The following is a 27,543-nucleotide window of genomic DNA, read 5'->3' as shown; positions in this document are numbered from 1 at the left end:
GAAAGTTGATCTTTGTGATTTCTCAGTGTTTAGGAAGACAGATGGGCTAAAAAGGCAGATGGCACTGGATTGAGGTTGGGAGTACAATTGGCCAGGGTTTCTAAATTGAAATTGCATATTGAGAGTTTAAAGGATGAAACGAGAATTTTGCTGTTTCAATTGCAAGAGGTTTCCGACTGGGTCTCTGGAAAGTGTTAGTGTGGGGTTGGATATTGGGTGTTGAGGGCTCCAGAGGGTAAATTTTTTTTTACTTACTTATGATACTGAAATGTGCTTCTTAAATTTGACTCCACGAAGAGAATGATCCATATGACACCCTCGAATGTTAGCATTACATGCATGTATTTAAAATGTGAAATGATTGAATGATCCTCTTACCTTGGTATGCATTAGGCTGGCCTTAATTAAATCCAATATTTTAAGCTGATTTTATGAAAATTAACAATTAAGTTTTCAATGTCCTTAATGTAACAAAATTAATCACATCATCTGATTGAACACTCAAGAGTGACTCATTACTCCTTGATAGAAGGATCATGAATAACTTTTTTCATTATTTTCTTTAGCTTCAACATTATTTTTATATTGAAGTATATATTGTATTTGTAATAGGACAATAAATAATCTCTAAGGAATTGGATTTTTATTTTTCTCTTAATGGCTTTCTCTAATTTCCAGATTTATTTTATAATCAATATATATTTCTTTATAATCCAAAAAAAGTAATGAAAATGGCAGACCAATTTACCATTGCTATTGTCCCCAGCATTTTACTGTTTCATCATTTTTATGCTCAGTTGCCATGTATTGGAATTCCCCCATAGAAATGGCTTCCATGGGTTGATCCTTAGAAACATTTGCTCTTTGAATCAATGGTTCAATTAGCGATGTCTCCATGTGTCCTCTCATACTGTTGCTGTGCCTTGAATTCTAGCCCTCAGTTCTCCACCTCGGGCTTGTTTAGACCCATTGAACAAAGTAACTGAGCATTTGAGGCAAAAAAGCTTCTGGTGGTTTAATTTATTGAGACTCCGGGAAATTATGAGGGTTAAACTTCATTTAAGTCACTCCGTAATCTACTGGATGCCGTTCTCATTCGTAGGATGACTCAACAATAGAAGGCAAAGCTGTTTGATAAATTAGGTCACCTGCATATGCTTAAGAAATGCTTTGTAGGGGTGCCTGGGTGTCTCAGTCATTGAGCATCTGCCTTCAGCTCAGCTCATGATCCCAGGGTCCTGGGATCGAGCCCCACATCGGGCTCCCTGCTCCGTGGAAACCCGCTTCTGCCTCTCCCTCTCCCCCTGCTTGTGTTCCCTCTCTCGCTGTGTCTCTCTCTGTCAAATAAATAAATAAAATCTTTTTAAAAATGCTTTGTAATCCATCAAAAAGCTACTCAGCTACTCCTCCCCCACAAGGGACCAAATCTTGGATGCCTGTGTCTGGGAGCCATTAAAATCGGTGGGGGCTGTGGGCTGAAGGCAAAGGGCAGAATGAAGCCCTTGTGATGCTTTGGCTTTCTCCAGAACCCTGAAATATTCTTGATGCTCAAGGCATTTAGGTGCTGCCATAATGCCTAGTTTCTTCTATATAACAACAGCTTTATTATTAACCTCCTTTGAATTAATTGAAATTCCTTTGGCTGGTTCTGTTATTACACCATGTAAATGAGAAGGAGTAAACAAAAGCAGGCAAACTCTTCAACATACCACCTTTTTCTTATACACAAAGCCTCAACAGAAGGGAACGTGGAAGCTTACAAAAGGACTCACTAAGTGATTTTGTAAAAAGATATTCATTCCTCCCCAAATTGCAGAACACGCTGCTGGGAAGCCCTTTCTGAATTGTTTTTTAACTTCACAGAAGCCTTCACTTTTAAGAATGTTTGCTTCAATTGTGATTTCAGGGGTTGCAGGGGAATTCACACAAAATTTTCCCTGCAAATGACATGAACAGAACACATTGATCTTTATGAACAACTTCATGTTTATAGTTATGCTCCTTAATTATGTTGTGTTCTGTAAAAAGAACTGAATGAGAAACAGATTAATGTTCAAGCTGGAGATACAGTGACCTAAATAAATCCAAGCTTTTCAGGTGTTTGGTTCTAAAAGCTGTCATGAAAGTGGCCGGCAACTTGTCATTTTAGTTCAACAAAAAATAACAGATGGAGCTTTTGTTTTTAGCTTTCTTGTTGAGTGCAGACATATTCAGAAGTGTTTTATTCCCAGGTTTAAAAAGTTGCTAACTCCTGTAAATTCTAATAATACCTAGTATAACTAATAAGTCTGACTCGGCAACGTCTGTCACAGAAATCTCTTCCTTTCCAGTGCTGCTACCATATCCAGGCCCTTAAAAACCATGTAATCTAAGAAAATTGGTAAGCCTCTCTGAGGCTCAGTTTCTCCATCTGAAATAGGGAAAGCATTTCCAGCCTTGTAGGGTTTTGTGCTCTGTGTATTACTATAGGCCAGGAATTGATTTTGCAAATACCAATTCAAGATCCTCATAATAACCCTGTGCCATAGATACTAATAGTATATCAGCAGATGGGAAAACTGAGTCACAGAAGGTTAAGCAACCTGTTCAGTGCCACAAAGTTTGTGACAGGGTGAAAGCAGAATTAATACCTGGTTAGTTTAGCTCCAGAGTCTCAGCTTTAACCACCATAATGTTTGGTGGGGATTTAAAAGAGACTCTATGCAAAGCATTCAGCATAGTATAGACTGTATATTTAATAGCTATCTTTACTATCATTTATAGTTATTATCAGCCAATGAAAACACAATTCCTTCTGCCTTTATGCTGTCTAATCAAGAGAAATAGAATCCAACACTTGGTTGTGGCATCCTTATCATCACTTTATTGCCACTTACTGAAGAGGAAATAAATCTTCTGACACTAAAGACTCTTAAAAAAGGCCATAGAAATATTTGAGCTTTGATGCACTATTTAGATGCAAGATGTGGACAGAATTCTGAATTTCTGAAAACTGAAGTGTTATTTTATGTATTTTTGTGAACTAATGATAAGATAGTTGTTCAATAATGATATTTGCTAAAAAAATTTGAGGGGAGGGAACCATCTCATCAAAATTACTTCTTAACCTGTCCACATGGTTTTTAGTATTAATTGCCTTGAGAATCTGTGTGTATGTGTATGTACACCCATTTTATATTTTATGGGTACAACAGATTTTTTTTTAAATAAAGGGAAGTAATGTGAAATGCCTGTCCATTTTCCTCACCCTGGCATTCTCCCATCTGTGGTCCCCAAGTAGAAAAGTCAAAGAAACTCCCTTAGGATGCATGTAGCTGATGAAGGAGGTGATCTTAATAGCCCATGTTGGGGCCATGATTGGCTTTAGTTGACCCCCATTTGGTGCTTTTCCCACAGGTAAAGTCGGTAGGATTGAACTCCCACCTCAAAGCACTAAGTAAATAAGAAAGTTATACACAGTGTCTGTTCTAAACCACACTAAGGTATCAGTTCTCTTTTAGTGTTTCTTCCATCTTGTTTCAATAGATAAGAGTGTGATAAGCACCCTGTTGACCTCTCCCCTCCTAGATTGTTACATGGAAGGTATGAACATATTTCTTATAAGCTCCTTTTCTCCTAAGACATGGAGATCAATGGAAGTAATCAATATTAGCCCAGTTGCTTTATTTTACAAGGGAGAAAAGTTTAGTACTCAAGGATTAAAATTATTTTGTGGCTAGATCTCACTAATGCAAATGTATTTCTTATCTGTGTGTGTTTTAAGTCAAAGACTACATTGTATGACTTGCTTTTTTTCTTATCATGGTAACATTATCATAACAATGCCAGTTAAAAAGTTTTCCCTATATAGGCTGACACTGGTTTATTTTACTCATCTTCCATTCTGAAATAATTGCAAACAGAAGTTTAAGAAATTTCCCTTAAAACTATAAGGTAATTAAATGATCTGCCCTGGGTTGTGGAACTTGTTTTGTTATTTTATGAGTACCCCTCACAGTATTGCCCTTTTTCACTGAAATATAACACTCATACTTGGTAATTGGAAGAGGGCAAAGTTGTCTTATAAAAGTAAAATTAAAAGAAATACTCTCGTACTTACAGAAAAAAATCTGCAACACTTCTGTTCACCACTCAGTTTTCAAAGACAGTAAGAATCAATATGTATTTTCTTTATTGTAAGCAAAAATGAAACCCTGAATAACTGGAAGAATATCTTTGTCAATGTGGAAAATTCCACCAGAATCCAAAGTGACTACAAAGTTTAATCACATGCTACACATTTAAGTCTTCCTGTTTTCCATGAATAATTCAATGTGGCAAGACAGAAAAATACAGCTAAAAAATAACTTGTCAAAGTAATATTATGATTTCCGTAATTTAGCAGTTATATGATTCAATTTGTTGATGTAAAATCTGTGTCTTCATGAAGAACAATGTCAAATAGATCAAAAATATTTTTTATTTGGCATTGCATAATCTGAAACAGGATAATTGGTGGGACTGACTGAAGACAGATGAATATAATCACAGGGAAGAAACAGGAAGAGAAGAGAAGGGAGGGGAAAAAAGAAAACAATGAATAAAATAATAAATATAGAAGCAGTTCAGAGCAAAGGTCTTGCAGGAGGTTAGAAAAGGGAACAGGACATCAATCAGCTCTCTTAACAGCCGAGGATAGAGTTGAAGATTGAAGAGATCTGAGGTCTCTAAGGAATCAACAAATAACTTAGGCATTAGTAATCCTGAAAGGGCTGTGGTATTATTCTGTGCAGTTTTTAGGTCTTGGGTTCTGGATTCAACTTGATTGGTTTGGATCTGACTCTACCACATACTAACTGACCATCTTTTGGTAAATTAAACCACTATGTGTCCCTTTCTTCATATCTGCAGATGAGGAGTGGGATAGCACTGACTTCATTATTGGGAGATTACCACCTATTACTATTGGGAGATTATTGGGAGAAATACCACCCTTAGACCTTGGCAAAGGTGCCCCTACTCTGTGCCCTGCATGATAGAGTGTCCTGCGTATGACAAAGAAAAACAAAGTGAATTTATAAGCATTCCCACAGGCGCATGAGGACTAGCCTGGTGCTCCTTGATGCATTTATCTGCTTCCATGACAGCTTTTAGACTACAAGGAAATACTTTTCAAAATCTCTTGCTCCATGTCCTACAAAGAAAAGACAGCTGTGTTCAACTCCAGGATTTGAGGATTGTTCTCTTGCCCATTCCTGAGGTGCAACATAGCTTCAAAGTGTTGGGAAGATTGTGTTGGAAGCTCTTGTAAAATCCTTCCTGTCAACAGGAGAGCAAAAGTTTCTCACAGAACAAGGATCACCTTCCAGTAATGCTGAACTTCTATCTTGTTTCTTTTCCTGTATCAATTCCTGCTTCCAGAGGTATTCACAAATCTGTGAATTAGCAAGACTTGCAACAGTTGCATTTGGTGGCTGAGGGAAATTGTCTAATATTAAACAATTCATATTATTTTTGAATGAGTGGATGTAAACCTTTCCTCTATCCTGGCAACTAGATGGACACAACGCGAGAATTGGTAGTAACTGCTTCAATAATATAGTTATAATTTCAGTTTTATTTAAATAATTTTAACTTAAAAGTTTGATATTTAATAATTTTATTTTGCACTTTTATTCTAATTAGATGACTTTGACTATTTTAGGAAAAATAAATTCAAAACAAAATTATTTTATTTTTGGTTCTCGATTGTTACTTTAATGCATATATTCTGATGCATATATATTCACATTTTGTACACCCAAAATAATTACACTTCCTATTTTTTAGTTCTTTGAATTATTAGGATTTGTAGAGCACAAATTATGGAAAAATTAATTATTACAAATAAGGATTTTGCTGAATTGAAACCAAGAAAACAAATTTTATAAAATAAGTATGTAATAATTGATAGATTATATATTTCTTTGTTTTATTTTTCATCCAGATATTCTTAGTCTACCAACAGAACATCTTTCACCATATTTGACAATTTTGTTGTTTTATAGGCATATCTGTTAAGGTAGGAAGATAAAACCTATTATATAATATTTTTGTGACTTGATGTCAAACTTGGTTCAGAAGATCCAATGAGATGATATATGAGCTTAAAATAGTAAGATTAATTTTAGTCATAGCACTTTTCTAGACACTGAGAAACAACATAAACAAAACAGACAACAAACTTCATGGGACTCATTTTGTAGTTGAGGTCCACAAACATTTCCCATAAAAAGCTAGATAGTGAGTACTTTAGGCTTTGTGGGCTGTATATGATCTTTGTCCCATATTCTTTTTTTGTCTGTTTTTTCAAAGCTTTTAACAATGTAAAAATTTTTCCTCACTTGTAGGCCATACAAAAGCAGGCCTTGGGCCAAACTTGGCCCTCAGGCCTTAGTTTGCAGACCTCTTTTCTAGTACCTTCAGCTGTAGTGCATCTGGAGGGGAGATAGTGGAAAGCCAAATCAGGTTCTACACACTTCGGTATCTTCTACGTTCATCACTGAATCCTAAGTGGCTTCTTCTGAAAGTCAGTGTGGGTCTCTGAGTCAAGCAATTGGGGGATATCGAGTGGATGTGGTGTGATGGGGTGAGGCATTTTCAAGGCCAAGAAAACTAGACACAATCAAGTACTATATGCACACATTAACTCTTCCATACAAGTCACTGTCAGGGACTCAGCTGGAGAAAGAGCTGAGCTGTCAAACTGCCAAAATAGCCAACTTCAGATATCTAAGTAAAGCAATAAGCCAAAGGGAAGTAACAGTGAAGCTTTGAACCACTTGCTGCCGTACGGTAAGCTAGAGGCTAAAATTGGAGAATGCACTGACTTCCCCCTGGAATGGTGCCCAGGTTGAGGGTCAGGTGGGTCAGTACAGAGAGGGGAGTCATCTCATTGCTAAGGGAGTCCTAAACAAAAGTCTCCTTTAGTTTTATGGACCGGGCAAGATGGGGAGGGAGAAAGGAGGGTGAGGATGGGAAAAGTACTAGGTACTGAGTCAGAGTGAGGAAAAATGTCTTCAAGTTTCCCAACAAGATTTCCAAATAGAGGCACCCAGGGCTAGGAATGCAGCTCTGCATAAGAGCATGGTCGGCTTGGGAGGACTGAATGCCTGACCGCAGCTCCATCCAGACACTGCCCTGCACCAGCTGTGCACCACATCTGGAAAGGGTGGTTCCCACACCCCCATGAAGCCTGCCAGACGGAATCTTTGTAACTGCTTATGATTACACCTGAAAAATCACACAGAGGTTTTTGGTCAGGAGCTGGACATAGTCCCTCTCTCTGATAAAATAAACTTACGACTTATTCAGCAAATAGTTATTGAGAACCTGCTATGTGCCAGATTCGAGGCTCAGGATTCACGCACCTCTTTGGCTCATGCTAAAATTTGAAAAGTGGAGTCTTTGCATACACAAGTAATTGATTTATTTTTGAAATATCCAAGTTACACCTGGTTTTAGATTGCTCACTAGAGTAATATTATTGCTAAAATTTGCTGCTTTAAAGATTTTTTTTTTAAATTTATTTATTAGAGAGAGAGCGCAAGAGGGGGTAGGGTTAGAGGGAGAAGCAGACTCCCCGCCGAGCAGGGAGCCCGATGTGGGACTCGATCCCGGGACTCCGGGATCATGACCTGAGCCGAAGGCAGTCGCTTAACCAACTGAGCCACCCAGGCGCCCCGCTAAAATTTGCTGCTTTAAAGAACGATTGATTTTAAAATGATTTGTAGATATAATCTCTTGGTTTTTAGATGCTGGTGAATACTTTGGCAAAGCCTGAAGTTTCTCAAAAAATCAAAATATCCTCAGTTTAAGATATCAGTTTTTACACATACTGATGGTTTAGGGTCTCCCACAATAGACTGATCTGTTAAAATAATACTGATCCAGAACATGTATGTATAGAGTAAAGACTAGGGAGAAATGTACCAAGAAAACTTCTTACTGGTTTTGATCTATTGATGTTTCTGTTGAAGTTATTTGTTTTTAAACAAAAACTTAATTGACTATAACAAAACTGTGCATATGGCTCTAAACTCAGTTTTAAGAAGTGTCAGTAAATACATATCAATAGACACTGTGTCTGTGTGTGTTTGTGTGTGATGATCATTTTATCCTCCAATGATTCTTCATTGTTTTAAACTTCTAAGACAGAGTGCTCTGTGGCAAAAAAAAAAAAAAAAAAAAAAAAGTCAAAAAGAAGTTGTTCCAATCAATCTAAGACATACAAGATTTCACTCTTTCTTCTCAACGAAGATGCATCTTTATCATGTTTAAACTTTGAGTTCCACTCAATGTCAAATATCAAAGAAGAACTTGAAGTCAACTACTACTTGATTTCTGCTTGCTCAGGTATCATCTTTTTCTTTTGACGAGGAATATGTTGTAGTTTAAAGAAATCACAAAGGAGATAAAAACTTCAACCAGGAAAGCAAAAATATACTTGCAGAGAGCCAAGTTACAAACCTCTAGAGAGGACATAGCTGCGTTTTCAATATTTTAATTTATGAAAAAGGGGGAAATGATGGAAAAGCGAAAGGAACTGGCATGGTCCTTTGTAATCCTGCATGAAGTTATTTGCTACAGCTTGAATCTATCCACTTGTTTCCCCACAATGTCTAAAACCATTGCTGTATCTGTAACACACTATTAAAATTATTTTACATTTATTGAGGTTACAGAGAACTTAGAGAGAAGCATTTGTTGCTCAAAGAGATACATTTCAGTTATCAGAAAGTCTTATCTTGAATACCTTATTAAGCAACACTGCTTAAAAGTAAAGATATTTTCTTATAGCTAATTATCCTTAACATTGCCTGATAAATTGTCAGTCACAAGCCATTTCTTATACACACACATATATATGTACTATATACATATACCTCTAAAGCAACTCAAAGGGGAAAGTGTTAAGTATGAGGTAGGTTTTGGGCTCAAATAGATATGGATTCAAAGGCTGCCCATGTCCCTTTTTAGCTGTGTCATCTTGGGCCCGTTACTTTACCTTACTAAATTTAATTTTCCTCAACTATGAAATAAGACTGATAATAATATCTTCTTAAAATAATTCTTCTGAAGACAAATGAGATAATGTATATACATGCTTATCTTTATTTTGGCCCAAGGGCACACACAGTAGTTGTGATGTTTATTTTGCCATTTTCATGTTTATTAATGTCATTAGCATTGTTTTTTAGCAACCATGAGTTATGATCATTGATTGTGACACAATTGACTTTAAATCCCAGAGACAGGGGAGAACCATGCTATGAAAGGTGCCTGACGTTCACGGTGTATGTCGGAAAGACAGTGTGCCCTGGGAATGTACAGAAATGTGGATATCAAGCATCAGAAAATATATAACCCTCTACAGCTTAAAACATTACACCTGAGAAGGCTTCTTAATGTCTTGCCCAGGCTGCCTGGTGGGTTCTAAATAAATTTGTTGCATCTCATCAGAACTGTATATGGTAAGAAGAACTTCCATTCACTGTCTCTTTCAATTTGAAGATCTCAACAGAAATGCCATTAGATCCCAGAAACTAGTCTATTTGTGACTTTCATAACAGTGGGGTCTATTTGAAATTGAGTGCAAAGGTTGAGTTACTAAACCCGGGAAATTACCATGGGTTTTGTTTACTGATTTAGCTTCTGCCACTGAAATCAGAGTATCTTAAAATAGTCAGCTGTTGCTGCTGAGGGAACATTTAGAACTCAGCACAGGCAGTGTCATGGTGCTGGGCAATGGGAACATTTGCCATCAGTCTAGAAAGGGAATCTTTGACCAAAGGGACATTGCTACAACTTGTACTATTGTTTTCTTGGGGACAAGTATAAGTGACAGCCAACATTTGTAGAGCTTATTGGAAAAAATAAACCACAGAAATCAATTTATGAAGACTGGTGATTTTCTACAAATAGTGATGAGTTTCAACTGAAGAGAAATCCATCAGGAACAGTGAGGGTGAGGCACCGGTGGGCATGGGATAAAAACGAGACCGGCAGAATATGGGAAAAGAAGCATGTACATCAAACTGGAAAAGAGACCGGTTCCAGGCACTCATCCCAGTTCCTTATCAAGGAAAAACCACCAATTAATATCAAAATGTATTTGTGTAATATTGAGGTTTATGGATTATAATTATGTATAAGTTAACATTCCCTAAATGGCCAATGATTTTTTTCATTTGTGTGGCTTTAGCTGTTCTTAGCAAATAATTTTATCATTTTAATTAATAGTTTATCACTTTAATAATATCTCAAGTTAAAATATGATAATAGGTACTCCTATATATAGATCCTTGGCCTAGGTGGGACTTATTATGACTATTATAAGCTAGGTTATGTTGCCAAATACTTGAATATTTTTAAAAGATTTGCAAACATTCTATTTGTTTTAAGATTTTATTTATTTATTTATTTATTTGAGAGACAGAGAGTGAGCAGGGGGCGGAGCAGAGGGAGAGGGACAGGCAGACTGTGTGAGCTCAGAGCCCAGTGTGGGGCTTGATCTCACCACCCTGAGATCATGACCTGAGCTGATATCAGGAGTCTGACGCTTAACTGACTGGGCCACCCAGGTGCCCCAAGGATTTGCAAACATTCTTGATCAGTCTCCGTTATCTTCCTGATGATGAACTTGGGATGTATTATTATATATTTTGCACAAAGGAAAATTGATTCATATAACATAAATATCAAAGTTAAAGTCATGAAAAATGTATGAAAGAAAAATGTCAGCCATCACAAAGTACCTATGTGATTGTTTACTATAAGAATATAAATAAAAAAAATTATATAGGGATTGGAAGTTGTGGTTGTATTTAGATTCTAAAAATATTAGTCACTCTTAGTTTGCATTTTGGCCTAAATTTTACAGTAAATTTTTCTAAGCCTCAAAAACTTTGACTGAGGTTGTCAGATATGCTGAGGTATTTTGGAACACTCCACAAACATTAGGGTGTGAATAATTTCTCCCCCGGAAAGGATCTTGTTCACTGATGGCTCATTAGCCAATCTTGGGAGGCATAATTTCACTTTATGCATCTTTCTGAGTATTTTCTAAAGCACAAATTTCAAATTTCCTCCTTGCATTTATGACATAGCTACCACAACATTATAGTTCTTTGTTGTGCTTAAATTGACAACCCTGGGTCTGGAGGAAATAAGTGGTTGTTTATTTTCATGCTGTACAATTGTGAATAAATGGCATGTTGGATCATTTCACTTTTCACTGTCCGGCTTCAGTGACTGCTGCCCTTTCTGCAATGCAATAATTAGGTAAGGGATCATTTCATTCCCTTTCATCTTTGTGGAATTTGCCAAGAATCTGAGGTTCATTTCACATAAGCATTGAGAATTAAGAGTGCCAGTTTCGATTTTATTGATATCTCCAAATCCAAGTAAGACCAAGAAGGAGTGACTAAGAACTTCTTTTTCAGGTTTTCACTTGTCTTTACTTTTATTTTTATGTATAACAGCTTTATTGAGCTGTAATTCACATCCCATACAATGCAACCATTTACGGTATACAACTCAATGGATATTAGTGTATTCACAGAGTTTGGCAACCATCACCGCCATCAATTTTAGGACATTTGCATCACTCCAAAAAGACACCCTGTACTTGCTAGGGGTGACTCTTCATTTCCCTCCAAACCACTCCCTCCCAACCCTAGGCAACCATGAATCTATCTTCCCTCTCGATTTGTCTGATCTGGACATGTCATGTAAGTGGAATCACTCAGTATGTAGACTGTGGGGACTGGCTTCTTTCACGTAGCATCTGTTTTCAAGGTTCACCCATGTTGTAGCATGTGTCAGTACTTCTTTTCTTTATTGCCAACTAATATCTCACAGTATGGATGCATCACATTTTATTTATCCATTCACAAAGTGATGGACATTTGGGTGTTTCCATTTGGTGCTGTTATGAAAAATGCTATTATCCACATATGTGTACACGTTTTTGTGTAGGCATATATTTTCATTTCTTGAGGAGTAGAATTAATGGATGATATGGCGACTCTGTGTTTAATCTTTTGAGGAACTACCAGGGTGTTTTCTAAAGTTGCTGCACCGTTTTAAATCCCTACCTGCAGTGTGTGAAGGTTCCAATCTCTCCACAGTCTTACCAACTCTTGTTACTCTCTGCCTTTTAATTATAGCCATCCTAGTGAGTGTGACGTGGTATCCCACTGTGCTTTTGATTTTTATATCCCTGGTGACTAGGGATGTTGAGAAACTTTTCATGTGCTTGTCTTTACACTTTGGGTATGTGCTCTCATTCAGAAATAGCTACATCTTTGGGGAGGGGAGACTCAGTGTGGCTAATACATATTGAATGTCACGTGGGTGTGTTTGTGTTGTGTGACGGTGTACCATCCTAATCCGTGCGAGATTATCTCTATTGCTATAAGGCTTTGCATTTTAGAAAGAAAGAGGCTCAAAAGAGTTCAGGGACAACACCAGGAAAGAGGCCAATTCAAAATCATAGACAAAACTGAGGGTTAAATTCAGGAAAGCAAGAATCCAAAGTCAGGGGCGCCTGGGTGGCTCAGTTGGTTAAGCGACTGCCTTCGGCTCAGGTCATGATCCTGGAGTCCCTGGATCGAGTCCCTCATTGGGCTCCCTGCTCGGCAGGGAGTCTGCTTCTCCCTCTGACCCTCCTCCCTCTCATGCTCTCTGTCTCTCATTGTCTCTCTTGCAAATAAATAAAATCTTAAGAAAAAAAAATTAAAAAAAAAAATCCAAAGTCAGAGAGAACATGATAAAAATACAAAGTGAAGCAAGAGGGGTACTCTCTGTGACTAGAGCTAAAATATCTTTTGTCACCCCCTGTTCACCATTAGAGTCTTAGAGATTTGGAGTTTGGACTGATTTATAGGTATAATGTCAACAAGAACAGAGAAGTGTTTATTTTGTCATCTCTATTCTTGTTTTGCATGAGATACTCTAGCACTATGGAATATCCCTCCCCACCAAAAAAAAAAAAAAAAAAGAAAAGAAAAATGAAGAAAAGAAAAATAGAACTAGGAGAAGGCTTACAGATTATACTCTCTCTGGAACTGCTAATGCCAATGTGAGCTGACAATAGCTAGGAGACAGAGAAGCCGAAAGCTGCAAACCTGTATCTAAGCTGGAGGAGAGAAGAGACGTGGGCACTCTGATGACTGAGTAACAGGGCTTAGCTTGTTGCCAACATCAAGTTTGGGAGGGGACCTAACATTACCTTCCTGGGCTAAGATAAAAATCCAAATCTGAGTAGGATCACTGTGAAGTCCAAGGACAAAACCAAACAAAAGAAACAAAATAAGTAACAAGAGGTAGGATGCAGCAAGTCCAAAATTTCTTACATTTAAAAGTTAAAGATCCTGATCACACATCAATTTTTGTCTCTTTGAAGAGGACTTTCCCTAAGCATAGCCACACAACAATAATCCAGTTCAACCCCTCATTTTCTGGATGAGAAACTAAGGATCAAAGAAATTAAGGGGATTTATCCAATTAAACTAATACTGGCTACATGAATAGACACAAGAGTGAGAACTGAGAGCTAACTTTGAATGTAGTGATCTTTCTTTTTTCTTTTTTAAGATTTTATTTATTTATTTGTGTGAAAGCACAAGGAGGGGGAGCAGAAGGAGAAGCAGACTCCCCGCTGAGCCGGGAGCCTGATGCGGGACTCAATCCCAGGACCCTGGGATCATGACCTGAGCCGAAGGCAGACGTTTAACGAACTGAGCCACCCAGACGTCCCTTTTTTTTTTTTTAAGATTTTATTTAGTGATCTTTCTTTTTCAATATTAATTCCCCTATGTTTTCAAGTCAATATCAAGTTAGGTGTGGTTCTTTATAACACAGAGGGAATATTTGATAAAAATATGGTTAATTTAGATTTAACACACTCTATAATTCAGTTTCTTTTCCACCACTTCCCAGTTTTGCTCTTTGACTACCACTTCAAAAAAAATCATTCCATTCTGAGATCTAAATGCTTAACTGTTCTCAATCATTAACCAAGCATAGTACTAGGACTACATTCGACTTACTTTACAATGAATAAAATACTGTGCAAATACTGAAAAATATACAAATACTTGCATTTGTACAAGAGGGATTAATTAATAAATTTCTAACAATAACTGCCACCCTAAAAATGATTGCTCTGATTTTATTATTAATATAGACAAAATTACATGTAAACTTGACTGATCTAACCCATCTAAACGGTATTTCTTCACGGTGGGATAATAATATGAAGTCAAATCAACTAAAACCGAAAAACCAAAATAAATTGTTGTGAACAGTTGAAGATAAACAATGTACAGACATTGGCTAATGCTTGTTATGTAAATAACTTTAGGAAACTTACTGCCTTTTAAATTTTTATTCATTTAAAAAAAATGCATATCACACTATGTCTATGCCAGAAATAGTCGTGGCCTACTCAGAGTGCTAAATGTTAAATTTCTGATTCAATAATAACCTCTTTCTGTTTCTCAGATTTTTATAAATCTTTCCTCTCTTTTAGGGTCTTCAGGGATTTTAGACTGCCAAGAAACTAAAAGAATCTTGTACAAAGCATTTGCACACCACAGACAGGCTTAGCAAATATTCGTTGATAATGAGGTTGGTGATAAATGATCACTTATTTGTTATGTCTCAGAGTGGTTTATCTGCACTGGAATGTTTCTTGTTAAAAATGATGTTTTCTTCCTATGCTTTGGTTTTTAACACCCCTTGATGACTGCCTTCACAGAAATTGATGTAAGGAAGTTGTCATCCTGTTCTCTGTGTCCCAATAGCAATTACAAAGAGTTTGTAGAGATTGAATGAATTCCCTTTAAGCCTCTGTTTAAATAGATTTTCAGCATTTATCAAATTACAAAAGATATTTGCACAGTCAAAAACTTTGCAGATGTAGTTTTAAAAATACCTTAAAAATATTTCCACAAGGAGCACCTGGGTGGCGCTGTCGGTTGAGCATCTGACTCTTGGTTTCGGCTCAGGTCATGTTCTTAGGGTTGTGGGATTGAGCCCCACGTCAGGTTTAGCACTCGGCAAGAAGTCTGAGACTCTCTCTCTCTCTCTCTCCCTCTGCCCCTCACCCCTGCTCACTCTCTCTCTCTCAAAAATAATAAAATAAAATAAAGCATTTCCACAAACCCCAAATTTTATGCCACTTTAAAATGACTTATCCAGTGTTTCTCCTATGGAGAGAATTGGCTTTGTTGGTGAACACACCTTGAATGACCATTGTGTATGGAGAGCTGGGCCATAGAGGAGGGAGAGGGCAGCATGGCCGACAGGCTAGATGCCTCCATACAAGACAATAGTCTAGAGATGCTCACTCATCCATATAGCTAACATCCATATTTAAGTTTTGTGCATAACTGCAAGCCTAAGACTCCTCTAGTACAGTCTGCAGCAAACACGCATTTCTGGAATGAATGTTTCTTGGTAACACAGAAATTGGTAGAGTCCTATCATTTGAAAAGGGAGGTACGCACAGAGGATGATGAGAGAACATTAAACTTTCACTAGTTCAGTAAAGGATGAGTTCAGAGCCAGAATTGACTGGAAAAGCCGCCTCTCCCCCTTCAAAACACTGCCTCTTTACCTCCATCCCCTGAATCCCTGGAGACCTTGGGAAAAGCAGGGGTTACCACTGCCTGTGGGATGGGGTTGAGGCATAATCACTGAATGCTACTTCTGCTGACATCGAGATCCTAACCATCTGGGGACATTTGTTGTGAATTTGGGAAATCTCTTCCTAATTTTCATAGGGAGAAATCACCCTTTTGTCTACGTACGCTCCAAATCAATCCAGTGATAACCTCCTATTTGATGGCAGGGCCACACATCCCCACCAAAGCTGCCAGCTAGCCAGGGCCTTTCCCACTCCTTCTCTGGTCCAGATGTGGGCTGGGACGACATGGCACCCTAGGCAGCCACGTCAGTTCTCCTCTAACATGTTCCCATAAGTAAGGACAATGAACTTCCTTCCAAATTGTGCCACCTGGCACACAGGCTACAAAACAGAGATTTTACCGAATAAGACTTAAAATTTTGCTGATTCAACTTCAGGCCCCTGTATAGAATTACACATGAGTTCAGGGGTCCAAGACCAGGAAAAATCATGCTATATTCCAGTATTGATCCAAATGTTTTGTCAAAGTACTTTTAACATTGGAAGGATTGCAGAGGAAGTTATTGCCCTCAGGCTTAGTCTCCAATTTTATTTTCAACATAAATTCTTTTATATATGCAGTCTACCTTGAAAGAAATGTCCCCTGAATAATCAAACTCTGTGGGTCACTATGTCATGGCCAATGGTGATCATCATCATATCTGTCATAATCCTTTCTGATTTCAGGTTTCCAAATTTCCATCCTCTGGCATACTGACTCTGGCTCATTTTGGCCTCGGTTTCTTTTTGACCTCCAATCCTGATCTTAGTTTAGGCAACTAAACATTATAATACGTTAGAAATTAAATAAAAATGTTAATTATATTAAGACACCATAACTAAAGCATTTGTTACTTTTGTGATGCAGAGTAAGTGGTCGAGGGGTGCATGGCTGGCTCAGTTCTTAGAGCATGGACTCTTGATCTTGGGGTCGTAAGTTCGAGCCCCACACTGGGGGTAGAATTTACTTACAAAAAACAAAGTTGGGGCGCGTGGGTGGCTCAGTTGGTTGAGCGACTGCCTTCGGCTCAGGTCATGATCCTGGAGTCCCTGGATCGAGTCCCGCATCGGGCTCCCTGCTCGGCAGGGAGTCTGCTTCATCCTCTGACCCTATCCCCTCTCATGTGTTCTCTCTCTCTCATTCTCTCTCTCTCAAATAAATAAATAAAATCTTTAAAACAAAACAAAACAAAAAAAAACCAAAGTTGTTTGGGAGGCAAAGTATACGGGAAGGAATTAAAATTTCAGTGTTTCTAAACAAACTTGTGAGAGTACAACTGCAGAAAATTGAAATGATGTGTGTGTGTGTGTGTGTGTGTGTATGTGAAAGCAGAAGGAAAAAAAAAGACAAAATTATTTTCAAATAGCTAACTTGAAAGCTGCAAAGATGAGCCAAGGAATCACACACACTATCTCCTGTGCTAAATAAGGTTGGGGCAAGCTGCAAGGGTCATGCTATATGTTCAGCATAATGAGTTCTCAGCAGAGTATTTCATCGTCGTCTCTGTGCCATGACCATAGCACAAATCACCAGTACTCTCAGGTTCTCTGATAAACACACATGCCCACATGCACACACACACGCGCGCACACACACACACACACTCTACATTATAATCACTCTGTGTCAACATTTTTACTTTCAGAGAGGAAGGAAGGAAGGATGGAAGGAAGGAAGGGAGGGAGGGAGGGAGGGATGGAAGGAAGGAAGGATGGAAGGAAGGATGGAAGGAAGAAAGGAAGGGAGGGATGGAGGGAGGGAAGGAAGGAAGGAGGGAAGGAGGAAGGGAGGGAGGAAGGAAGGATGGAAGGAAGGAAGGGAGGGAGGGAGGGAGGGAGGGAGGGAAAAGAAAAGAAGGAAAGAAGAGAAGAAAGAAGGAAAGAAAGAAAAGACACCAAATTAGCCAATATTAAAACTGGATTTTGCTCTTCATGCATGTGAAAAAAAAGACAAATACAAAAGCAACAATGACAAGAAATGTCTCCGAAATTCTCAGGTGGTTTTGTATACTCTTTGCTACCTTGCTCTATTCCCCTGGCTTTGCACATGTTTCAGTTTGAGAAATATGCTATACCAAATGCTTTCTCTTCACACTGAGATTGGTTTAGACTCTGGGCCACTTTTTTCTCATCTGTTCATTCATCAGTTCATTCAACACACATCTTACGGAGCCCATCACATTCCGGGTGCTGTATAGAAAAGATGGGTAAAACACAGTCCTTGTCTTCAAAGAAGTAAAAATCTATTGGCAAAAATGTATAACTACTTGTAATTCAGACAGTGAATGCAGTGACATGTATATATGAAGTACATTATGAAATCATAAAAAAGTCACTTCTTGGAAAGGTGAGGAAAATCTTCCAGGAACAGCTAATTCTAGTATAGAGCTTTCAAGTGTGATTAGGAATTTGGTGGATAAGGAAATGAGTCCCTTATGCTGCAAGGGAATTGAGTCCATAAACATCACAGATGTGGGACGAAATTTCAGGCAATGTGCTAGAGCAGAGAAGGAAGAACCAGGTGCTATGGGCTGAATTGTGGTCACCTCCCCAGCTCCCATTGATATGTTGAATCCTTAACCCTCAATGTGATGGGTTGTGGTACTGGGCCTTTAGAAGGTAATTAGGTTGAGATGAGATCGTAAGGGTGGGGCCTTCATGATAGGATTAATGTCTTATAAGAGGAGAGCTTGCTTGATCTTTTTACCAAGTAAGGACATAGCAAGAAGGTGGCCTTCTGTAAGCCAGGAGGAGGGCTCTCAGCAGCAACTGAACCCTATTGGACCTTGACTTTGGAGTTTCCAGCCTCCAGGATTATGAGAAACAAATATCTCTTGTTTAAGCCACTCAGTCAAAGGCATTTTATTACGGCAGCCTGAGCTGATGGAAACATCTTAGAATGTGAGGAAGGGCAGAAGTGAGCTGAGCTCAGACCAGGGAAGCTTAGTTGCCCTATAAAGAAATAGACTTGATACTCTAGCCAAAGGAGATGGCTGATTCATTTTGCTTCTCTTTACACAGGCTGAGTTTTTTCCCCAGATATTTCCTCAATTCTTAGTGTAAATCAGAATTGAGGTTCCTGGTTCACCCATCACCCACCTAAATATGCTTCAGTCCCAAACTGAAAATAACATGTGTTCTCAGGTTGAAACAGATATCTTTCTTCCAACAATGAAATCTGAAAAAGCAAGTTGAGGGAATTATTAAATGTACCAGAATTGTCACTTTCTAAAACAAAAGCAAAATAAAAAGCAATGCATAATCAGTTCACAGTGGCACATTCAACTGACACAATCTCACTGTGTTACTGGAGTGTTCACTTTTATTAATGAACGATTCTCTTTGATTTGTAGGCAGTGGAAATGAACAAGCAGCTTCAGGGGATCATTGAAACAGTATGGATTATTATCTTCTTACAAACCTTCTATCTACTGCTGATTACAGATGGTCCCCGATTTATGATGGTTCAACTTAAGATTTTTTGACTCTATGATGGTGGGAAAGTGATACACATTTAGTAGAAACTGTACTTTGAATTTTGAATTTGGATCTTTTCCCTGAGCCAGCAATATGTGGCACAGTGCTCTCTCATGAGGCTGGGCAGTAGGCGTGAACACAGCTCCTGGCCAGCCATGGGACCATGCGGGTCAACAACCAACATGCTTACAATTCAGTCCTGATACAAACATTCTGTTTTTCACTTTCAGTACAGTATTCAGTCCATTACATGAGATATTCAACCCTTTATTAAAAATAGGCTTTGTGTCAGATGATTACGCCCAACTTCAGGTTAACCTAAGTGTTCTGAGCATGTTTAAGGTAGCCTAGGCTAAGTTCTGATGTTTGGTAGGTTAGGTATAATAAATACATTTTTGATTTAGGATATTTTCAATTTACAGTGGGTTTATCGGGATGTAATCCCATCATCAGTTGAGGAAGATTTGTACTAAATGTTTGGAAATACTTATTTTGACATCATTTTTTTCTTCTAATGTTACACAAATGGCAAGAATGAAAATGATAAAATGAGTAAATGTTGTTCTTAAAAATAAGGTTTTAGTAAGTAACTCTTGGCTGAGAATTTATTCTTTAATGAAAGCCGTCTTTTGAGTGTGTGTGTGTATTTTTAAGATGTATATATATATATATATATATATATATATACACACCTACATTTACACATACATATATATATATATATACACACACATATATATGTGTGTGTGTATATATATACATATATAAAATAACCCTGAAGCCCCAATGTGCTTTTATATACTACATTGTCATTACTGGCAAAATCATCTGTATCTACAAATATTACTTGTTTGACTTGATTGTTATTATATACAAATTAAAACCAACCCTCCAATTCATTTCACTACCAAACTCAGAATTTTAAGGTGCTTGTATAATACTACACCATGTTCATCTCCGTTCCCTGAAAAACCTCAAGACGTTTATAATATGTACCAAAGGCTAGTACTGTTCTAGTTTGCAAGGAGTTTATATACATAGTGTTGTCTAGTTTGATCCTCACCAGGGTTCTGTGAAATAGATATTGTTAACAGCACACATTTATAGAATGTGTAAGAAACCATGTTTCTATTGTATTGACAGAGATCCATTCTCTTTGGGAGATAACCCCTTTCTTCTGACTCATCTCAGAGTAGGGAAGTTGGAGAATCACATGGCTGGGTCCTTGTTTACTAGGAGCTATTAGCTCTGAATCTGCTATATTACATTTATTTTAAATACGTAAATAAAGCTAAGTGGGGGAGAGGGAGATCAGAAAGTGAGAACTTGAGGTTTTTGCTGATAGTTGCTTCCTTTTTCTCATATTTCTCTAGATCTTTATTTGTAGTTCCTGATCTTGACTGTTGAGTTGGTTTGAGACATGGAAGTGGTCTAGGAATAATGGAACAGGGGCTGTTTTTAACTATTGAAGGTCGTCCACAAGCCATTTGGTAGCAATAGGAAGGAAATGTTTTCTTAATTTATTTCGAATAGAGCTATTTAGATGAGAAGGCTAATATCTTGCTGTCTTGGTCGCATAAATGTGTAGTTGTTGCGTATCAAGTAACTTAGGTTTTGGCCTTTGGTGCTTATTATAGCTTCTGCTGACCATGATTTGAAACACAAGAAGGATTTGTTGGTTCTTTTAGGGATATACATTCACAAAAGTCCTGAAGGGATATGATTCCCTAATGAGAGGTATAAAACTTGTGAATAGAAAGGAATCATAGGGGCGCCTGGGTGGCTCCGTTGTTAAGCGTCTGCCTTCAGCTCAGGTCATGATCCCAGGGTCCTGGGATCGAGTCCCACATCGGGCTCCCTGCTCGGCAGGAAGCCTGCTTCTCCCTCTCCCACTCTCCCTGCTTGTGTTCCTGCTCTCGCTATCTCTCTCTGTCAAATAAATAAAATCTTTAAAAAAAAAAAAAAAGAAAGGAATCATAAAACTTAAATTGTATTTTCACTCACCAATGGCTTAATAGGTAGAAATTCTTATTCAGACAAATAATTAGCTTTCACAATAGAAAGGTAAACAAAACTATAAATTATGATTAGATAAGAGTTCTTCCCTGATGAGACAAATTAGTCAACACTTATTCTTCAGCTGTGATACATAGATGTTATAATACTAAGAGAGCTTTGTGAATAAATTTGATAAAAATAATTAAGAGAGTCTGGTAACTGTACTCTTTTGCTTACGGTATGTATGTGTGTTGTAATCTTGTGCCTTGATTTGTATCTTACTTTGTCATATCTGTTAGAGAAAAAGGAAATCAAAAGGTGAATTTAAATGTTTTTAATGGCAAGGGGAAAATAAATACACTGGAGGAAACCTTGTATTTGACTATATTTCCAATTGGAAGTTCCTATGACAACGAGAGATTTTCCTCAACCATTTATTTACATAAAAATTTTACCACTTAAATGCACATGTTTAAAGCAGTCAAATGTCTGCTATTTAAACGACAGGGTTTCTTTGGCTTTAGTCTTCTAAAATTGGTTTTTAAAATGGTTTTTAAAGAATGGAATCTTGTATTAATCAGCGCAGGCTGCCATAAAAAGTTCCCCAGACTGGGTGGTTTAAAAAAAAAAAATTAACAAAATGTTATGGTGGTTCCTTTCATAAATGGTGAGGAGAATCTGGGCTTCCTGCTCAGCAGGAAGCCCTGCTTCTCCCTCTCTCACTCCCCCTGCTTGTGTTCCCTCTCACCCTGTCTCTCTCTCTTTGTCAAATAAATATATAAAATCTTTAAAAACAAATGGTGAGGAGAAAAGAGACAAGCAATGGGCCTAAAATATATTGGTGCCTTCTTGGCAACAGGAATTGTGTAAGATGAACCGAGAAAGATGATTTCATTTAATCTTTATAACTCTGGAGTCCTTTATTATCAGTATTTACAAATTAGTTAACTATGGCTCAGGATAATTATTAACTTGCCAAAAAGCATATAACTATAACGTAGTAGAGCAGGTGTTTAGCCCGGGCTTATGTGATTCCAAAACTTTTCTTTTTGCTTTTTTTTTTTAACCTTTATTTTTTTAATAGCATACCAGTCTTGATTCTTTGCTAAGTAATTGTTATATAATGGGAACAATTTTCGTGTGGTATATGTTTTGTAAGTTTTCAAATTATACAAAATGATTGAGGAATATTAGATCTAATGGAAACCATTAATATCATCTAATCAAACTTTTCATTTTGTGTAAAGGAAATAGGCTCAGAGTGATAAAATGCCGCCTCACAGCTTTACAACTTGTTATTGAGAGAGGCAACACAAAAACTCACACTGTGAACTATCCAATTTTACTTCACACAATTGTATTTAAAAGTATGGTATCAGTGCCTTATATCTCTAAGTGTTACTTCTCAGTATTGGGGCATAAGGATCTCTGTATGGCCTTCAGCATTATATAGATTACCCTACAGGAAGAAGGCAGGGATGCATGAGTTTGGTGAGGGAGCTCTAGAGGGCTGAGTTTTTGTTATTGGGAATTTCTGTCAGACAGGTGGTCCTTGTCCTGGATATTTTTCCTTGACTTAGAGGTCCTTAGTCCCTGTACTAGGGCTCGGGGGCAAATCTTATACTCTTAAAAAGAACTACTGTTTTGCATAAAATTATTAATTAGCACCTGAGGGGAGGACCAAAGTGATGCTTAATCTTACGGACATGATCTGCACAGGGACAATAGTCAATATCTGGAAGAAGGCTCTTTGCAGAAGGAAGAGAAGTGTGTGCTAAATCCAGGCTTTTGATTGAAACTGTTTAAAGGAGGAATATGTAAGAATCCATACCCCAATCCATACAGTGAAGGGAAGAGATGTACCCTCAGAGTCAGTAGGTTCTGGGCTTGTTTATGAGCACAGGCGTCTCAGAACACCAAAGAGGTGGGTGGCAAACATTGTTGCTGAGTCAGGGATTCCATGTTAGGGATTGCTAGATAATGTCAGGGGAGAAGCCTAAGTGCTCCATGCCTCAAAGCAGAATTTTGTTTGAAGCTGAAAGATAATAAAATGAAATGAAATGAAATAAAATAAAATAAAATGTAAGGGGGCACCTGGGTGGCTCAGTTGGTTAAGCGACAGCCTTCGGCTCAGGTCATGATCCTGGAGTCCTGGGATCGAGTCCCGCATCGGGCTCCTTGCTCAGCGGGGGGTCTGCTTCTCCCTCTGACCCTCCCCCCTCTCATGCTCTCTCTCTCTATCTCATTCTCTCTCAAATAAATAAAATTAAAAAATAAATAAATAAATAAATAAAAATAAAATGTGAGGGACTTGGGAAAGAATGAAAGAAGCAGCATGAAGATAATTAAGATTACTTACAAAGCCTCCTCTTAGATTCTGTTTGACTCAAGACTTTGAAACTACAAAATATCATGAAGCACTGATAGATGGCTTTGACATAGCTGTTTGACTTATGACTATTTCCCCCCCGTGGGTTTGTTGTCATATGAGAAAGATTTGGGAAGTTATTTTTAAATGGAAGTAGTATTTTATGAAAGTGTAGAAATTGACAAGGCTAAGGAACATAATGGAAGAACTCACAGGCATCCAAAAAATATCCAAGAGAAAGGTAACAGACGTGGTTCGTGCTTTTTAAAAAAAACAGCAACAGATACATACAGATTGGTAGGTTATTATATTATTTTCATGGAGCAAAAATCAAGCAATTAAAGTACATAGCAGAGGAAGTGACATAATCAGACTCAAAAAGAAAAGGAAATTTAGAAAATTTACATCCCTAATTTAAATTCATAATGTTTAAATACAGTTACTCAGAGTAGTAACTTCCTACAGAATAATACAATTGACTGGAAAAAGAAACACTCTTAGTTAAGAAATTTATCTTTATATTCCAAGACAATTAGAGATGAGATGTTTATCTTAAACGTATAGGCCTAGCTAATGTACTCTCAATTTTAGCTGGGCATTATTAAGATAAATACCTTAGATATTTAATGCATAATCAAGAGGCTGGACTGTGGAGCTAGAAAACATGATTATGTTTTAAAGCATTTAAAGCATTTGGCGACACTATCAATGAAGGAGACAAGAATAACAAAGAAAGTAACAAAGATAAAAGCTTCAAAGATTGAGGAATTGAGCTTCCATGGTTAAAGGAGAAATCTGGTTACCTTTCCAAATCTGCAATTGGTGACTGACCACATATATGAAGGATGCCAAATTCATGTATTCATTCTTTTTTTTTTTTTTTTTTTTGAGAGAGAGAAAGGGAGCATCAGTGGTGGGGCAGGGGGGTGCAGAGAGAGAATCTTCAATAGGTTCTATGCACAGAACCCTCACTGGGCTCCATCTCACACAACCCTGAGATCATGACCTGAGCTGAAATCAAGAGTCCCACCCTTAGCCGACTGAGCCACCCAGGAGCCCATATTCATTCATTTAAAAAAATATATACTTAGTGTTTCAGGCACTGTCTGAAATAATGTGTTTATAGAGATAAAGGAAACAATGTTTCTGTTCTTAGGGAGTTTATAAAGAGATAGAGAACAAACAAAAAGCAGCACAAAATAAAATTTCAGATACTGCTTAAATCCCCAGAGGAAAGTAACACAGGGTGGAAAGAGCATCACTGCAGAAGAAATGAGGGGGGAAGAGATGAGGAGAACATTTGACCAGGGTTTTCAAAGACGTGCTTGAAAGTCCTAGTCAATATCTGGAAGAAGGCTCTTTGCAGAAGGAAGAGAAGTGTGTGCTAAATCCAGGCTTTTGATTGAAACTGTTTAAAGGAGGAATATGTAAGAATCCATACCCCAAGGGTTTCAGAATATATCCAAGTTGTGTTTATTTGAGACATTTTCCTTATTGCTTTAAAAATAACCCAATGACACCATTTCTTAATTTCATTCTTTAAGTTATTGTTCTTTGTGAATTTTTTGTTTGTTTTTTACCATACTCAGGAAATACCATTTTCCATCTCTTTTTTAAGGTGGACTGTGTTAATTTGTAGGAGCTATTAAGTCAAAACATTCATGTACTACTCTCATCTTGAGTTATCAATCTTTATGTGAGTTTTGTTCACTGTTATTTTAATAAATTTCAAACCCAGTTTTTTTGAAAAGTAGCTTATATTTAATTCATTTTCCTTTGGGAAAAAGAGAGCCTTTGGAATGTTTTAATAGAATTTTTTCTTACATTAAGTTTCCAAGAAATAGTTCACATCTATCAATGTAATAAATACTATTATGACATCGGTTTTGAGGCTTTTTTGGAATGTTCCTTCCAAGTAAATGTAATAGTAAAAACTGGTTTTACCTGAACTTGACTCTCAACAGATAATTCTTTCTTCATTGTATTATGAGTATCCTATGACTATTCTGAAGAAATATTTGCCATTTGATGTATAAAGTTAGAGGAAGAGGAAAATCTTTTGGTGTGCTACATTTAGAAAACTGGTACTAAAATATATATAGTACTCTTGTTTCTTAGAGAGTAGCTTTAATCAGATTAATCTTCTTACTGTAAACATTATAGATATCAGATAACAACCAAGGCTGCTTAAAGACCTAAGATCCTATAGAGAAGGATACTTGGGTATCTATGGGGGAAAAATGAGTGTTCATCTCTATATTAAGCCATACACACAAAATACCATTTCCACCCTGGGTCTAAATTTATAGATCTAATTATAAAGAGAAGATAATACAGATTGTATTTAAAAAAAAAAAAACATAGAATCTTGGGTTAGGAAAAGATTTCTTAAACAGCACATAAAATACTAGTTATAAAGGACAAGACAAATAAACTTGAATTCATTAAAATATAATTATGTTTTAAAAGGAAAGCATAGGAGAGTGGAAAGGAAAGCCACAGAATGGTAAGAATTATTTGCAACAGACATATCTCAAGTGAATCATAGATAAACAATCCTGAAAATTACCAAGAAAGAAACAGGCAGTCCGAATTTTTAAAAGGACAAAAGACCTGATCAGCCACTTTAAAGTGAAAGAAAAGGCTAAGTGTAAAAAAAAAAAAGTAGCAATATGAAAAGTGCAAAATAAAATCACAATGAGATATCACTACATAGCCACCAGAATGGTTTCAATGTCAACAAACTTATATGCAAACATAAACACACTACAAATCTGATAATATCAAGTTTGGGGCCAGGGTATAGAGAAATTGAAACTTAGCACATTGCTGATGAGAGCGTTAGTGGGTACAATTATTTTGAAAGTAGGCACTATCTGCTAATGCTGAACATCTGCTTTCAATGTGACCTAGCTGTCCATGTCAATAGAGACCAAGCAGAAGAACTGAAGGTGGTTTGAAAACATGTATGTTTGTTTCCCCAAACAAAAATGCTCCCTGGTTTACCCTCAGCCTATTTCAGTTAAGCTAAAGGTTAAACCATGCTTTGCTTTGCCGAACTTGTATCTCTTCTATCACGTGATAAGTGCTGGGAGGTGATTTTTGGCAATGAGAATTATGTGAACACCACAAGATTGGTTAGATGATACAGGCAGCTGAGCAAGAGTTAGTAATTTTTGCAGTTCGAGAATTCTGTTGTTAATTTTCTGGCTTTATGAATATATAAGTTTCATTTGCTTGTGTGAGGGTCCAAAGTTGTGTTTTGTTTTTATTTTTCTTCTAATGAAGGGAAGGCTACTTCTGTCTTGTCATCTCATCTTAACAGTGACATGCTTGAAGTTGATAGAAATAAGGTGAGTGTGTTTCTTTCAACAGTACATTCATTCATGTTCACGTGTTCTTAGAGAATGCTTTTCCCCCTAGTTTTGTCATTAAAATGGGCAAGAAAAAATAATGCAAAAAAAAAAGAATGAATTTTTTTTTTTAATGAATATGTAGTAAATGTGAGGAGGTGTCAGCCTAATTACTATTCTTGTCCATCCAACCTCACTTCCCTTTTGCACCCCACAATATTCTGCCCTGACTTGAAAGTTGGCCTGACTGCATGAGGCAAAGCCCAGAAACAAAGAGGATGAAAGGAAAGTATGTTGCTTTTGAACCTAAGTAGGATTAGAGAGAAGCTGATATTTACCAAGGCTCTGTTATGTACAAGGCTTTCACATCATTTTCCCGGCCAGTAACCTTGGAACACATCAGGGAGTATCTTTCCCAATAGAGGAACTGCCTCTAAACTGCTATAAAACCAAGAAAACATTAGAATATTAATGGATTATCAGATCGGGCTTTATAGCAATCTTCAAAATGCCTAGAAAGCTAATGGGAATATCTGATGATTCCAGTTATCATTTTAATTTTAAGTGTTGGTATAAATTTTAATGCAGCATATTTCTGTGCACAAGTATTTATACTACTATGGGCATTTGAGTCA

The sequence above is a fragment of the Mirounga angustirostris genome, unplaced genomic scaffold (genome assembly GCF_029215605.1).
Source record: "Mirounga angustirostris isolate CCGP_5_RB_7025 unplaced genomic scaffold, mMirAng1.0.hap1 SCAF_7, whole genome shotgun sequence".
Taxonomy (NCBI): Eukaryota; Metazoa; Chordata; class Mammalia; order Carnivora; family Phocidae; genus Mirounga; species Mirounga angustirostris.
Note: the sequence above shows the minus strand (reverse complement) of the source record.